This window comes from Thamnophis sirtalis, unplaced genomic scaffold (assembly GCF_051295495.1).
Source record: "Thamnophis sirtalis isolate CommonGarterSnake01/CBP01778 unplaced genomic scaffold, rThaSir2_p1.2 scaffold_2, whole genome shotgun sequence".
NCBI classification, from domain to species: Eukaryota; Metazoa; Chordata; class Lepidosauria; order Squamata; family Natricidae; genus Thamnophis; species Thamnophis sirtalis.
In genome coordinates this window covers 9,570,135-9,582,955 of record NW_028261382.1, presented here as the reverse complement: position 1 = coordinate 9,582,955, position 12,821 = coordinate 9,570,135, and the positions used below count along the sequence as shown (strand labels likewise).

At 39.3% G+C, this 12,821-nt stretch overlaps 1 protein-coding gene and 1 pseudogene across 3 annotated transcripts in view; one reads left to right on the top strand and one right to left on the bottom strand.

Moving 5' to 3' along the window:
• Positions 1 to 12,821, bottom strand: part of TRPM7 (transient receptor potential cation channel subfamily M member 7) — a 69,780-nt gene that overhangs the window by 56,195 nt on the left and 764 nt on the right. The window lies entirely within an intron of this gene.
• Positions 100 to 577, top strand: LOC148048457 (cx9C motif-containing protein 4 pseudogene; annotated as a pseudogene).

Sequence of the window (12,821 nt, the reverse complement as noted above, 5' to 3'; positions counted from 1 at the left end):
GCTTTTAAGCGTGTTTTTCCGCCCGCAAGTACTAGGAGAATGTAACAATCTTTGTAAGATTATTTATGATCTCCAATAACATAAATTGTTTTCCCAAGCCAGAAGCACTATTTAGAAATCTCCGGACTTCAGGCGGTGGCGGGAGTCTCCCGTGGGCCGCCCGACCTGTTTGGCTTGCCCTTCAGCCGGGAAGGGCAGCGTGTGTTGGGTTCCTTGGTTATGGCCGCAAAAGACCCCTGTAAGAAACATGCCTGTGAAATCCAGAAATGTTTGCAAGCAAACCACTACTTGGAATCTAAATGTGAAGCAGTCTTCCAGGAGATGAGATGGCATTGCGCCCAGTATCCTAAGGGCGTATCCCTCTCTTGTTCAGGCTTTCAAGGGGAGGGAAAAGAGAGAGAGAAGCAGGTACCAGATTCCAATCAACCCCCCATTCCGAAGCCCTGAGGGAAGCCCGTTCACTGGGAGGGCTGAGCAGCCTTACCTGCCGTCGCCGAAGCTACCGCGCTATACCTCAACATGTTCTCTTGCATGGGAGGGCTACTCCCACGACGCAAGCTGGCTCCTCTTTCTCCAGACCCTGATGGAAGACCCGGAGACAACAACAGCACGTCGTCGGCTAAAGAGTAGAGCCCCTAGCACTTTTGCTGTCGAAACGATGTTAGTGCTGTAGCCTTATTGTAAAGTAGATTGGAGTAGGAAAAAGAAAAAAGAAATCTCCGGGCTTATAAACTCAACAGGTTTAAAAACTGCGTCATTCTTTGCTTTGGTCCTTTCAATCATTTTTACCTAGTAGTGTTCAATTTAATTCAATTCAATTTATTACATTTATATGCCGCCCTTTCCCCCCTGAAGGGGACTCAGGGTGTTAAAGGTAAAGGTTCCCCTTGCACATAAGTGCTAGTCGTTCCTGACTCTAGGGGGTGGCACTCTTCTCCGTTTCAAAGTCGAAGAGCGAGCGCTGTCCAAAGATGTCTCCGTGGTCATGGGGTCGGCATGACTAAACGCTGAAGGCGCATGGAACGCTGTTACCTTCCCACCAAAGGTGGTTCCTATTTTTCTACTTGCAGTTTTTACATGCTTTCGAACTGCTAGGTTGGCAGAAGCTAGTAGCATTACACTGAATCAAATACAGGTAGTCCTCAATTTATTGATTGTTCAAAGTTACAACGGCACTGAAAAAAGTGACTTATGACCATTTTTTCACACTTGTGACCATTGCGGCATCCCCATGGTCACATGATTTGCATTTGGATGCTTGACAACTGATTCATATTTATGACAGCTGCAGCGCCCGGGGGTCACGTAATCATCTTTAGCGACCTTCTGACAAGCAAAGTCAATGGGGAAACCAGCTTCACTTAACAACCGTGTTACTAATTTAACAACTGCGGTGATTCACTTAACAAATGTGACAAGAAAAGTCGTAAAATGGGGCAAAATTCACTTAACAAATGTCTCACTTGGCAACACAAATTTTGGGCTCAATTGTGGTTGTAGTTCGAGGACTACTATTTGGAAATTCCTCTGAATTCTGGTTGTTATGAAAACTGTAAAAGCATCTGCTATCTGTGCAAAAATAAAACAAATAGCAATGGAATCTTTCAATAGTTCCACGTGTCTCTAAATTATCAGGGACATTACACTTAATCTCAGCTTGGAAGAAACAACATTAGCAGAGATAAAATATATTCCTTTTCCATCTCCCTGGGTAGTTAAACTGTTGCGTGCTAAACTCTCACCTACAAAAACAAATTAGACAACATTACTAACTGAATGGAAGAATTATATTTTATTACCCAAATATTTTAATAGGCAATCAGACTCAGTTCAGTGAGTTGAAATCCTGATCTCTTAGGTGATAATTATCTCTTAACCTGATACCATTTATAAGATTTTATCAGGATTAAATAAATAGCAGAATTAATTACTGTCCTGAAATAAGCATTTTAATTTATTCCATGAATTTAATTTTAATTAAGCACAAAAACTAAATAGAAGGAACTAAAAATGTATTGAGGGTGGCTCAGTGGCTAAGACGCTGAGCTTGTTGATCAGAAAGGTCGGCAGTTCGGCAGTTTGAATCCCTAGCACCACGTAACGGAGTGAGCTCCCGTTTCTTGTCCCAGCTTCTGCCAACCTAGCAGTTCGAAAGCACGTAAAAATGCAAGTAGAAAAATAGGAACTACCTTTGGTGGAAAGGTAACAGTGTTCCGTGTGCCTTCGGCATTGAGTCAGGCCGGTCACATGATCAGGGAGACGTCTTCAGACAGCGCTGGCTCTTCGGCTTTGAAACAGAGATGAGCACTGCCCCCTAGAGTCATGAACAACTAGCACATATGTGCAAGGGCAACCTTTTCCTTTAAAAGTGTATAAGTTGCTACAATAAAAGCTGTACAATTGTTAACTCTGTTATTGGAAGCAAACGCAAGTAAATTAGCACTAATTTTTTAACTTGGTTTTAATTGCCACAACTGGCCAAATACAAGCAGAATGATGAGTGATCAACTTAATTAGGGCTGATTCTTTTAATTTAAAAAAAAATATGCTTCCTTATTTACCAATCTCCATAAAGATCATGAAAAGACTCATTTCACATTTCAGACTTCGACAGATACTAGACAAAAATGCCAGATTGTTAACACAGCGCAAGTGGCATTGTTTTTATGATTAAATAATGAAAAGGCATCACAATGCCAAGTACAGTATCTTCTGAGTTTTTAAATAAATAAAAAGATGGGAACTGATGCGAATACAATATGAAACTCTCCTTCAACTGCAATGAATGCATAAAAAAAGCATCCAATGACATCTAATTTTATTGTCTCAATTCATCAGAGAAACAAGAATAACTACTTATAGTTGATGTAACAGCCCCTATACAGTAGTTATAACACAACCTTATACAGTTGTTATTAATTCTCATGGTATCATCTCTTGCTCATACCTACTGCCCTCTCTTCTTAGGCTTAATGTGCCAGCTAGCCTGTATATTGATTGCAGTTGGCCAGTAGCAGCCAGATTGGCTGAGCTGATGTTTCTATCTTCCACTACTCCCCCTATTTTTTTTTTAACCAATGCAGGTGGTGATCTGTCTTTGGATGACTAACTGAATATTGTACGTATTTCCAAAATGTCCCTGTGTCTTATTTGGAGGAACGGCGTGCATTTGAATCATATTCAAAAGCTATGCAAGTCTCAAGATGCGCTGCCTTTCAGGAAATGCTCACAGGCAACAACGGAATATACAAATTTACAATTTGGCTGGGGGGAGTTTTTTGAATTCCCCAGATTTTAGACAAGGCAAAAGGTGAAACCGTTAAGGAGAGGTTATGGGTTTTCCCCCCCCCCCTTTTATTACCTCGCCTGAACTATCAGATCAGAGCACAGCGAGCAAGCATATTTTGAATATGCATCTCGGATTACTTCATACTTATCGTTCATTTGCCTCTGGGTATGCACGCCTAGTAACTGTTCCTTAGCTGCCCAGTGAGAAAGATGTTTTAGTGACTCAAGGCATTGGAAAGCTAAGAGTGTGGAACTGGGTTGCTAGCGTTGAATTTTGGATTGCAGGAAGTCCTTGCTTACCAGGGTTCGATTAGTGGCTGTTCAAAATCACAACAAATACAAGATTTAGAAAACAAAGGAAAGGGGGGGGGGGTAGAGACACACAGAGAGAGACAGAGGGAGAGAGACACAGAGGGAGAGGGAGGGTGGGGGACAGGCTGCTAAATTCTCTTTTTTTAAATATATTTGTATTGTTTTTACATTTAAAACAAAGCAGTACCACGAAGTCGAAGTGACCATACAATCACATTATATACAATTAGTCTCATCCATTGACTATTAGCCTACTTAATACATTATCTATCCTTCTGTCCAATCACAGTATTTAGTTTGTTCCAGTCTTGTCACCTTGTCCTATACCAATCATAAAATCTGTTCCAGACTTCAAAATATTCTGATTCCCCTTTATTTTAAGTTCAAGAGTGAGCCTAGCTGCTTCCGCACAGGCCAAAACTTTTCTGATTATATATTTAGCTCTGATGGTATATTTTCTTTTTTCCAATACTGCGCATAAGTTATGCGCGCCGCAGTTAGTACATGTATAATTAGATAAAGTACATCTTTCTTGAACCCCTCCGGTATTATGCCTAGGAGAAAAATTTCTGGTTTAAACAAAATTTGTTCTCCCACCATTTGTTCCAACCATGATTGAATCATTTTCCAATCTCTTTTTGCCTCTAAATTCTTCAAGAGTCTCCAGTGCCAATTGGTTGATTTTTGCAAATGAAGCTCCCATTTTAAACATGAGAACAAAGCCATCATCCCTCAAATACAGATTCTGCCCTGCCATCTAACAGCGATCCCAACTAAAGTACAGGATAAGCCTCAACTTGCAACCATTCATTTACTGATTGATTTTACAATGGCACTGGAAAAAAAGGAATGTATGGCTGTTTTTCAAACTCAGTGAAAGTTGCAGCATCCCCGTGGTCAGGGGATCAAAATTCAGACGCTTGACACATGACCCCAGGATGCTCATAAATTCACATGGATGATGGCTGCCGCGTCCTGGAGTCATGTGATCCCCTTTTACGACCTTTGGGCCAGCAAAGTCAACAGGGGAACCAGGTTCACTTAACCACCGGGTTACTGGCTTAACAACTGAAGCGATTCACTTAACAACTGTGGGATGAACGGTCGCAAAATGTGGCCAAACTCGCTTCATAAATGTCTCACTCAGCAACAGAAATTTGGTGCTCAATTGTGGACGTAAGTCGAGGACTATCTGTACTGTGGTTAAAGCTAAGCCAAAAAAAAGGAAGGAAAATCTTTAACTAGAGTGAGGCGGGGCGCAGGGCACCACATTATGCCTGAAAAAGATTTAGTTCTAGAATGGTATAGGAGAGCAAAGTTGAACTCAGAAGGCGTACATTTTGGATTTGCCCTCTAAATAGTTCTAAAGCTAGAAGTATTTAAATATAGCAGGAGGCATTGTGTATTACGAAAAAATATATATATAAAAAGGGGGGGGGGAATATTTATACACTCCCATAGGAATAACTAAGGTTTGTTCTTAATTCTAATCTTCATTTTATCCCAAAAGACACGTGATTCATCATATAGAAAGGGCAGAATGAAGATTCATTGAAACTGATATAGCCAGAATAATTCTTCCTATTTTGCCCCATAAATTCTTCCAGAATTTGCATCTATCCTAACAAAAATGTATTGTGCCTTAAAGAGACCAACAAATCTAATCCAACAAAAAATAAAAGGGTTACAACGCATATCCTTTAGTCAAAAATAAGGGGGAAATACAGCTGCATTTATAAGGGACAAATTTAATTTTGTTGTTGTTAGTTGCGAAGTCGTGCCCAATCCATCGTGACCCCATGGACAACATTCCTCCAGGCCTTCCTGTCCTCTACTATCTGCTGGAGTCCATTGAAGCTCACACCGACTGCTTCGGTGACTCCATCCAGCCACCTCATTCTCTGCCGTCCCTTTCTTCTTTTGCCCTCAATCTTTCCTAGCATGAGGCTCTTCTCCAGTGAGTCCTTCCTTCTCATTAGGTGGCCAAAGCATTTGAGTTTCATCTTCAGGATCTGCCCTTCTAGAGAGCAGTCAGGGTTGATCTCCTCTAGGACTGACCGTAAATTAAACTTACAAGAAGGCAAATATAATCACCAGTAAGAAAGGCAAAGTGCTTATAAACAACAGGATTTTCACAAGTTAAGGCAAAGATGCAAGGTAAGTATATTTATAATTATTTCACAAAAACCTTGATTTGGGGTGGGGGTGGGAGAATTACTACAGTATTTCTGTTTAGATGTGAAAATACTGCAGGAAGAGTCTAAGGGAGATCTCTGAGGTGTAACTTTACCTATAACGGGTGTGGCGCTGATCATGTTACTAAAAACCTCTGACTATGACTGTAGTAACATCAGAGTAAACTTGGTAACCTTTGCTAGAAGGAAAGATCAACATTTAGTTCCCAGGGCTGACTTAAGAATCATTAGCAATCCTAGGGATCAAAGCAAATAAGCAAGATAACTGTCCTTCTTGCCTCAACGTGTGTATTTTATTCAAGATCTTTTGGGGGTAAAAAAAAATTGGGAAGAGAAAACACGGGTAGTCCTTGATTTACAACAGTTCATTTAGTGAATGTTCAAAGTTATAACAGCACCGACAAAAGTGACTTATGACCATCTTTCACACTTACGACCATTTCCGCATCCCCATGGTCATGAGATCAATATTCGAAAACTTGGCCAACTCACTCGTATTCATGACAGTCACAATATCATGTTAAACCCCTTCTGACAAGCAAAGTAAACGGGAAGCCAGATTCATTTGGCAACCGTGCTACTAACTTAACAACGGCAGTGATTCACTTAACAACAGTGGCAGGAAACGTCATAAAATGGGGCAAAACTCATTTAACAACTGTCTCACTTAGCAACAGAAATTTGGGGCGCAATTGTGGTCATAAGTCAAGGATTGCCTGTGAAGGAAATCAGAAATTGGAAGAGGATGGTTTCATGATGAAAATTGTGCCAGGGCGAACTTTTCCCCTGTAGTATAGATAAAGGTAAAGGTAAAGGTTCCCCTCACACATATGTGCTAGTTGTTCCCGGCTCTAGGGGGCGGTGCTCATCTCCGTTTCAAAGCCGAAGAGTCAGCACTGTCCGAAGACATCTCCATGGTCATGTGGCCAGCATGACTAAAAGCCGAAGGTGCGCGGAACGCTGTTACCTTCCCACCAAATGTGGTTCCTATTTTTCTACTTGCATTTTTACATGCTTTCAAACTGCTCGGTTGGCAGAAGCTGGGACAAGTAATGGGAGCTCATTCCGTTATGTGGCACTAGGGATTTGAATCGCCGAACTGACGACCTTTCTGATCGACAAGCTCAGCATCTTAGCCACTGAGCCGCCGTGTCCTTCGTAGTATAGATACGCAACACACAAAGAGCTTCTTTCCTTAATACTACATATAAGAGACTGCTAGCTAGTCTGGAAATTCTTAAAATTGTACTGCTTGGAGTGTGTTTTTTACATTTTTGATCAAATGTTCCTCTTCGCCCAACTCTCTTGCAAAAGGAGTTGCTCAACAAGGATATTTGATCTGAAAGACAACAGCCAATTCTGGGAAATATGTAAAACCTAATTTCACCGCCAGCTTCCATTATTAAATCTTTGCATCTGACTAATAGATTAACAATGTTATTATGAAAGAAAAATGAAGTTCTTATTCAACAGCCAAAGTAATTAGAAATTACAAAATTACAACATATTCAGATTTGTTTGGTTTGGGAGATAGATAAATAGCAAACAAAACAGACAGAAATAGGTTCAAAAGGCTGTATGTAAAATTCTCAAAAAAAAAAGTTCTTATTCTGCTTGGATCTATTTGATTAGATCACAGAGACACCCACTTTTTACCTTGTGTCTTATAACTGTATTACATACACATTGAATATGCGTTCTGCTGAATCCAAATACTCATGGCACCTAACAGAACAGCATTAAGGATACAATGAAACAAGTCACTTTAGTTTGGCTTGTCAAAAATAACTATTTGTAAACTAACTGCAAAATGTGACTTCAATTCTCACTTAAGGTAAATCCAATTAAACACTCATAACGACTCAAAGGAAAGTACACATTGTTTGGAAATATTAAATAGCCTACTCTGAAGCCTATACAAAATAAAAATCTCTCTCTCTCTCTCTCTCTCTCCCTCCCTCCCTCCCTCTGTGTGTGTGTGTGTGTGTGTGTAATATCATGCACGCATCATCATGAAATCTCCAGAACTGTAAAGCCTACAAGATTGAAATTTGTCACGTATGTTCTGTTTGGCTTCTAGGTGCTTACTAAGAAAGGATTTTTTGAAACAACCATCAGATCATTAGTATTTCTTATAGTATTATTAGCACGCTCTGATGCTGTCAGACGTTCTACTCCTCCTCCCCACCTGAAAAGAACTCTGTTCCAACTGCCACTTGGGCATGGGCGTGGCCAGTGTGTAACTCATCTGGCCTGTGGGCTGGGAGTTTAGACATTCTATTCCCCCTCCCTACCTGAAAAACGCTCTGATGCTAAGAATTAGACACTCTACTTCTTCTCCCCACCTGATAGGGAGAGAAGGGGATAATATACGAGAGGCTTCAGAAGCCTGAGGGAGAGAAGGGGAATAGGAGAGGAGAAGCTTCTGTGGAGAGAAGGAGAGGCAGATCTTAACTACTCATTAACGATCAAGGTTTAACTGTCAATTTATCAAGCCTGATCACATAGTTCCATAACGAAGCACAAGACCCAAAAAGGGGGGGAGCACTTTTGAGTCATATTGCAGTTGGCAAATCTATTGACATATTTTAGTGGAAACATTTAGAAACCATTAACAGTCACCAAAAGTATAAGAATGTTACACTTCAGAAGGTATCTAGTTAACGAAGCACAAGACCCAAAGGTATCCAACCAACTAGTGCTCTGTAGATCCCTCCCCCCCAAAAAGGGGGGGGGAGCACTTTTGAGTCATATTGCAGTTGGCAAATCTATTGACATATTTTAGTGGAAACATTTAGAAACCATTAACAGTCACCAAAAGTATAAGAATGTTACACTTCAGAAGGTATCTAGTTAACGCTTTCTTTGGATGGTTGTTTTAAAAATCTACATACCTTGTAATTACTTTTTTCTACACCTAAACGTTATGACTCACAGCTAAACAAAAGAAAAACTGTAATGAACTACTCCAGTGTAAACTGTTAAGTCCTGAAGCTACAGCAATTGGCTATTTGAAGCCCAACAGCAACTATTCGACACAAAAGGGTAGTTACAAAACAATGAAAAAAGATCTGCTGCTTGATATTTATAAAGCAACTTTGATGTTGCTCTGATCATCTATGCAATTGATGCATTAGTCATTTATGGAATAGCTGCAGTGATGTCATGAGATAATGGTTCTTAGGATGGAACTCACTAATATATGTAATTGTACTTGACTGGCAATCTCTGATTTTTCTTTACTAAGAAATATATTCAAGAAACCAGATTTCTATACTTTTTTAATTCTTTCATTACTCAAGATAATAAGAGTGGTAGCATTCCGCTTAACACAACCCTAATATCTTTCTGAACCCCCAGATGTTAGTTCTAAGCATATTTTTTTCAATTTGCAAAGCTTCTTACTGATGAATTACCAATTAAAAAATGAGTAGATAAAAATAGCATACTGGAGATTTGCTAATGTCTTAAACTGTAGCATAAAGATACTTTGGGCTATTTACATAGCCCAAAGGTATATTTTATAACACAAAATTGTGTTGAACATATTCATAAACTCATCTTAACATCAGGGAAACAAAAGGGCTTCAGGAGCAATTTGAATTAAGAAGGGTAATAACTGGAGGACTTGTTCACATATCAGATGAAGTGACAGCATTCGACCCACCATGCTTCAACTCAAAATCTAACTCTGGTTAACCCGTCCAGGGAAAATCTCTAGGGAATATCAGGATGTAGGATAAACAGGAAAGTAAGCAGAAACTGAAGAAAGAGAACGGCAAATCATTTTTGGTCAAGGGAACACAGCCACCTCTTTCTAACTCTGGAAAACAAGGCACCGACAGATATAAAGAGAACAAAATTATGTTTAAGCTCAGCTTAAGCACTTTTGTTTTCCCTTGGAATATAAAGTGTCATATCTGCAGTCAGCATCGTCTGTTGTTAAGCATGTTTATTTTAAAAACCTCCAGGGAAAAAAAGAATAATGGTGTGCCACTAAAATTTGTTCAGATCACATTAAGACAGTAAACTACCTGTTTATATTTCCACTTGCCGTTTTCGCCCCATTTTGCAAACCAGAGGTTGCTAAACAAACCACTACTGGTTGGTTTTGCACCATCAACCTTAAAACACAGTTTACCAATCACAACAGTTAAGCACAACAAAGAATGTTCTTTCTGTGCCAACTCAGAAAGCTCAAACTGTCCAAGGAGCTGCTGATATAGTTCTACAGTGGAATTACTGAGTCTGTCATCTGCACCTCCATAACTGTCTGGTTTGGCTCTGCAACCCAACAGATATAGACTTCAACGCATAGCTACAACTGCAGAAAAAACAATTACTAACCTGCCTTCCATTGAGGACCTGCATACTGCATGAGTCAAAAAGAGGGCTATGAAAGTATTTACAGACCCCTCACATCCCGGACATAAATTATTTCAACAGACGCTATAGAGCACCGCACACCAGAAAAACTAGATACAAGAACAGTTTTTTCACGACCGCCATCACTCTGCTAAACAAATAATTCCCTCAACACTGTCAAATTATTTACTAAGTATGCATTACTATTATTATTAGTCTTCTCATCATTCCTATCACCCATCTCCTCCCACTTATGACTGTATGACTGTAACTTTGTTGCTTGAATCCTTATGATTTATATTGTTTCCTAATATGATTTGATTATTTATTTATACCCTATGACTATCATTAAGTGTTGTTCCTTATGATTCATGACGAACGTATCTTTCCTTTTTATGTACACTGAGAGCCTATGCACAAAAGACAAATTCCTTCTGTGTCCAATCATGCTTGGCCAATAAAGAATTCTATTCTATTCTATTAATCTCACACACAAAAAATTAAGGTAAACAGAATTAAACCTCATTATGACTTAGCATGGCACAAAAGTCTAAATGACATGTGGGGTTTTCACATATTTTTAAGAATATAGTTCCTTAAGAGATTTCAAAATTAAATGTTGTGTACCTTTTTTAAAGGATTGCGGAGCTACCAGAACTGAAATAAATATATCTCCACTATTGTGCTGTATGTCTTAAACTGTGTGAAGTAGGGATGCAGTAATGAAGTTGATGCATTTTTTTTCTCTATAGCACCTCTCTTGTATGGGAAAGTTTGAGGGAAATCTGAAGGTTTACTGGGATGTTACAAGGTCTCAAAATTTTACAATTGTCCTTTTCTACAAGATCCTAAAATGATATTTGGAATGTACAACTTTGCGATGCTTACACATCTCCGAAAGATCTCTTTTTGAGGTGAATTCTAGATTTGCATACTTGCTGTTTAGAACTAGGAGGATCTAATGATTCCTATAATCCGTACTAGTTATTTATTTTGGAACTGGTATAGGCATATAGCAATTAAATCTGATTGCCTTTCATTTCCTCCGAACAAAACATTCAAGGTATTCTGTAGGGATAAGAAACACTGCCAGAATTGTTGTCTTTTTTAAAATGAATCTCTCCACTATAAAGTCAATAGAATACACAGAGCCAAGGTTAACTTACTTCAAATAATAGGAAATTATAGGAAATAGGACAGCTATCCCTTACGATAGATTATTTACTTAATGTGGGAACGTTTGCTTATGAGAAGTTGTAGCTATTAAAATGGGTAAGATGGGGGTGTTGGCTGCTGTAACCATAGTTGAAAAATACACACAGCAAATCAATTCGACCAATCACATCCCACTCCCAGCCATACTAAGCCATGCCTTTGAAGCTCCCTTAAGCAGGAAGCTGAAAACGAGACAATTTTGAAAGCAGTGTCAGCTAGAAAATGACCTTAGCTTGAACATATTTGAAAGGGCAGGTCAGCTAACAGTCTACAATCAACCAGCCTAATCTGCCAATGAGAACGTGGAGCAGGTCACCTGTCACCTGATGAAACTCATGCTTTCCAATATGCCTGTCCAAAGCTGGACAGTTACTAAAGAACTTAGTAGCAGAAAACCTATTTAGCATCTTTTCTGGGATGTAGCCTGTGATTCTTTAAAGCACCCCCCTTCCACGGGGAGGGGGAACAATCCTTGACGAAAAAGTACACTTTTATTTGTGGGGATTGCAAGGATGACTACCTGCACTCCTTTTTCTACCTTCCTAGGTACCATAAATTATTACTTATGTGCAAAGAACTAAGTGAGAGAATTTTCCCACACCTGGCCCAAAGTGAGAAGACTTCAAGGCATCACCATAATTTCTTTAAACAGACCCACCGCATAATGGGGGGGGGGGGGGGTTAAGTCCAGAAGGTGGAGAAATGTTTCAACAGTAATATAAATTGTTCCATTTGAACTTAAGAGCGTGTGAATCCAGCCTATTGTTAAGTTATTCCACAAAATGACAGGATAAGCAAACTTTCATTGACCATAATACACGGTCCCAACCAATGCTCTGAACACATGCTAAAACTCAGCTCCCAGCCTTGCCACATAAAAAGCTTCCTCTGTTTCAACGAAACTGTACAGAAATAAGGCCCAACTTCCGCCAAACCTGCCTTACAGAAAGAGGAAGAGACTTCCAGGTTTATCTTAAGCGTCATTCCTTATCGTAAAATAAAACTTAAGCGTAGCCCAGTGCTCAGATGACACAAGGGACAGGATTAGCTCAAAGAAGTTGCATTTTTGCATTGGGAATGTTCTGTTTAAAAAATAATAATAAGGGGATTTCTGAATTGTCGACGTCAGAAAAAACTGGATATACTACTACACTATTATATTATATTATAAAATTATAACATATTAGATTATACTTAAGTCTACCTAATTTAACATGATAGGTACCCAGAAGCTCCCCATCGGCCTCTCTGCCCATTCGTGATATATATTACACATTAAGTACAATTTCTAATCCATTTTACAATGCATCGATATTTGCAAATATCTACCCTCAACATAGATTAGTAATAGAGGAGGTAGGTTTAGAAAATGGAAGGAGTCTTCCAAATGTCTTTTGTTTATTGCCTTTAGTAATCTTGTTTCTTTGCAGATAACCAGGTGGCATC